This window comes from Hibiscus syriacus, unplaced genomic scaffold (assembly GCF_006381635.1).
Source record: "Hibiscus syriacus cultivar Baekdansim isolate YM2019G1 unplaced genomic scaffold, ASM638163v2 tig00110159_pilon, whole genome shotgun sequence".
Taxonomy (NCBI): Eukaryota; Viridiplantae; Streptophyta; class Magnoliopsida; order Malvales; family Malvaceae; genus Hibiscus; species Hibiscus syriacus.
In genome coordinates, this window is record NW_024062607.1 from 1,411,653 (window position 1) to 1,416,228 (window position 4,576).

The following is a 4,576-nucleotide window of genomic DNA, read 5'->3' on the forward strand; positions in this document are numbered from 1 at the left end:
AGTCATCGAATTTATTCAATTGCATTATTCTATAATTCTACCCTTAACTTAAAACCCTAAACCTTAAACCTTAAACCCTAAACTCTAAACCTTAAACCCTAAACCTAAACATAACCCTATTACTCTAAATATTAATTATATTAAAGTCTTAAATTAAAAAAATATATAATGATAGAATTAAATAATTTTAAAAATTAAATTAATATAAAAAATACGAAAGACAAAAAAAAAATTGATGTACGCCAAACCCACCTACACGGCCATAGTTGGGGGCGGGGGAGAAACACCGCATTTTCTTTTCGGTTTCGTTTTCCAATTTGTTTTTACTTAAAAGTCCAACCAGACCAATACATTTTCCCTCAAATATTTGGTTTCCCTCAGATCAACTAAAATAATTAATTTCCAACTTTATTTTCTCAGGAAGAGAAGATCTTTTTTTTTATTTGTTTGAGTGGCCAATTTAGGAAAAGTTTTCAGACATGAGTGAGGTTAGTCGTTTCAGACACAGTTGTGTCTTATTGTTAGTGGTGGTGTTGGGGTTAAGCGCGGGAATCTGTTACGGATTCGGTACCTTCGGGTTTGATACCCACCATAGATTTTCGGATCCAGTTAAGGACTTCCTGGCCGCCGATGAATTGCCTGTGAAGGGAAGTCCGGATTATTACACGGCCATGGTCCACCGCGATAGAATAATCAAGGGCCGTCATTTGGCGATGGAGAATGATCAGACGCCCGTTACTTTCCTCGACGGAAACGAGACTTATCGATTGAACACCTTGGGATTGTATGATTTCTTCTGCTTTCATGGTTTTGACCCATTTTTTCCTTCAAAGAATTTTTTATTGTATACAAGACCGTGGTAGGGTTTTCAGGTCCTTAACAAATTCTTATAAAAATTATTATTTTTTTTAGATATATTTAATTTTGGGATTATAGTTTGACAAACGTCGCGATATATCTATTATAACGACGTTTATCAATAAAATCGTAATAATATAATGATTTTTTAAAAAAAACGCGTAATAAATTCACGTATGGATATTTTTTTGGGCTTTTTCCGTCCTGCGCGGTCGCGCATTTATTTTTCCCCCTTTTTTCTGTTCGTTTGACGAGAAAAAGTGGATTATCTTTTCTTTTCATCTTTATTAATCTCTAGATGATTTCTTTTTATTTTTTGGGAATTTCAGTTTGCATTACGCAAATGTATCGGTGGGGAAGCCAGCTCTGTCATTTTTGGTGGCGCTCGATACCGGCAGCGATCTCTTCTGTTGCCATGTGATGTTCTGGCTGTGTCCGAGGCATTGGAAGACCCGGTGGCCCGGTAATCCTATTTTTACTTTTTTTTTAAAAAAATCTTTTATATTCTTCATTTGCTTCATCAAATAAAAGATAATCTCTTAATATTATACTTTCATTAATTACTCCAATCACATATGAATTGTGATTCAGTAAAAATAATTTTATATATTTTCGTAATTTGTATAGATTAATATTTTGATAATTTAATGATCATATTTCATATTCTATTCACTTAAATTAAAAATATTAATTATACGAAAAGTTATGGAAGCAATATTATGCTCTACTTCGTAGTTGTGAATTCTCATTATCCTTATTTCATTGATACACGAATAGCCATTTTGATTGATTTTTTGTTGTAATTTATGTGTTTTAGTCGATAGAGTTCAACATCTACAGCCCCAATACATCATCTACAAGCTCAAAGGTTTTCCTGTAACAGTCCATGTGTGAACATCATAGAAGATGTTCTTCACCTTCAAATAATTGTCCTATCAAATCGACTATCTATCCAACGGCACTTCATCGATCGGGGTTGGTGAGGATGTCTTGCACTTAACTACAGATGATGACGAATCCAAACCTGTCGAAGCCAAGATTACGTTCGGGTTTGTAACTTTTAGTTCCTTTTCCATTGTACTGTTCTTGTAAATTCGGCAAATCTCGCTGTGCTGTCATAAAAATAAATACCAGTTTGTGTTTATAACGTGATCAGCGTGATGTCCACCTTATTCTTGATATCGATTTCTTCATATTGCTACTTGCTGTTGGATTTATGATTTGGATGTGCTACTATATTGCAGTTGTGGGAAGGTTCAGACTGGTTCGTTCTTAATGTGCAGCTCCTAATGGTCTTTTGGGCTTGGTGTGGACAATATATCAGTTCCAACAATATTAGCAAAAGAAAAGGTTGCTTCGAATTCTTTTTCTCTGTGTTTCGGACTTGATGGGGTTGGAAGAATAACTTTTGGTGATAAGGGCAGCTCGGATCAAGGAGAAACACCACTTAATCTCAGGCAATCACAGTAATTGTTATGTGTTGATCTCATTGACAGTGATATGAAACTTGTTCGCCGTGCGTCCATACCTGCAGTTTCTGATACTGTTTTCTTATTTTTGTTGGTTTAACTGATGCTTCTTTATATTCATTTCAGCCCTACTTACAATGTTAGTATCACTCAGATAAAAGTGGGAGGAAGTGCTGGAGATCTCGAGTTCAATGCCATTTTTTGACTCGGGTACCTCATTTACATATTGAATGACCCGGCTTATACTTATTTCCGAGAGTGTAAGTAGCTTATATCGCATATTTCCTGTTTCTTTCTCCTGGTTTCCATTTTCTGTACACGTATTTGTAATGATTTTATTCGGCAGTTTCAACAATTTGGCCGAGAGAAGCGTTTACATCTAATATTCTTCCGACGAAACTTCCCTTTGAATATGTTATGAGCTAAGGGTAATCTGTTGGTTGTGATCTATCTAAAAGACTCTTGTTTTTCTCCCTGGAGGCCTCAGGGACTGACTTCTTTTACCTTGCAGTGCAAATCAAACGAGCTTTGAGTACCCTGTAGTGAATTTGACAATGAAAGGTGGAGATCGGTTCTTCCAGGAACCAGTAGTATTGATTCGCACACAGGTAAAAGTTCATTTCGATTCTATTTGATCTTTATCGTGCTTCTGGACTCGTGATGAAGTTGATCCTTGTTCTTTTTTCTTCTCGGGTGGAGGTTTATATTGCTTGGGTATCGTTTAAAAGTGACAGCGTGAATATCATCGGACGTAAGTCTCTCCGAACACAATTTACATCACGTATTTGCGAAACTGTTTAAAAATTAATCTCCTATACAGTATCATATTGGGAAACATGCATTCATCCTGTATCTGATAAAACACCGGACTGTTAATGGGGTCTATCTACCCTCATCTAACAAATATAGCTGTATTCAAACATTCCATTAGATGTTCTCTGTTATTGAGTCCGTAAATGTTCGATTCATTCTTACATTTCCTTTTTTTTTGGTTAATTCATATGCAGAAAATTTCATGACCGGTTATCGTATAGTCTTCGATCGTGAGAAGATGATACTTGGCTGGAAGGCATCTAATTGTAAGTAAATTCTCTTCCGCAACATTTCCATAATCGAGTTCGTCTCTTAAATCTTATCAAACTATGAAATCCGATTCTGAAGGTTACGATATCGAGGCCTCAAACTTTACCATACCACCATCAGCAGTCCTCCGGCTGTTGCAATTAATCCGGAAGCCACAGCAGGAAACAGCATAATGGTGGTGTTCCAGGGGCATCTCCACCCATGACAAATCAATCAACCCTGCTTAAAGCTTTGTCGTAGGCTCACAATGGCTCTAATTCTATTTTCGACCCTAATTTAATCAATTTTAGTTTTTTTACTTCAAGGCTCCTACCTTGACCCTGTACCTATTATTGATTTAGATTATAGCAGTCTACACGGGCGTGTAAATATATTTCGAGTTTCAGAGATGATTGATTATCTTTATAGCAACATTTACATTTCAAAGTTACAAATTGGCAACTCTGCTTTCAGCCGCATGCCTAAGTTTGCGCTCATACTTTGAAGGGCTTCGAGTCGACCCGACAAATTTGATATGATTTGTTCGATTCAAAATTTGATACAGAACCAAATATGATGGTCTAAACTTACTGAAATTCAAAACAAATCGAATTGAGTTAAAACCTACTTAAATTTTAGCATGATCGATTTTACCTGAATCAGAAGTAACTTAAATTGAGAGTTACCGGATCGAAACAACTGAAATCAGAAGCAACTCAAAATCGAAAATAACCTAAACTGAAAGTAACTTAAATTAATTATTTAAATTTGATCTAAGTCGAGCATCGTTTTTAACCTGATAATTAAGTTGAAATGAATGGAAAATTAATTTTAATTATTATCTATTTTTTAACAATGTGATCGATAGTAAATTTATGTATGTTCTATTCTCATTTGAATTATACTAATAATTAATCATCAAAAGTAGATAACATACTTTATCCTAACCGTTCCTCTCTCCCTGTAAATTAAAAATTTCATCTTTGACTTTATTTAGCTAACGACGACATCAATTAATGATGATTGTCAATCATTGGTTATTTTTTTCTTTGTTTCTTTTTAGTTTTTTAAAGAATAATTATACCATTGTGGTATGTTTTTCTCTGTCTTTGTGAATATTTTTCATTTTTTCTCTCGGTTGTTTGGTCAGTTATTTTATTTTCTATTTTCTTAGGATTGGATCTGAC

At 34.8% G+C, this 4,576-nt stretch overlaps 1 pseudogene; it reads left to right on the forward strand.

Annotated features, from left to right (window-relative positions):
• Window positions 1-358: 358 nt before the first annotated feature.
• On the forward strand, window positions 359-3,786 carry LOC120216180 (annotated as a pseudogene).
• Window positions 3,787-4,576: the final 790 nt, after the last annotated feature.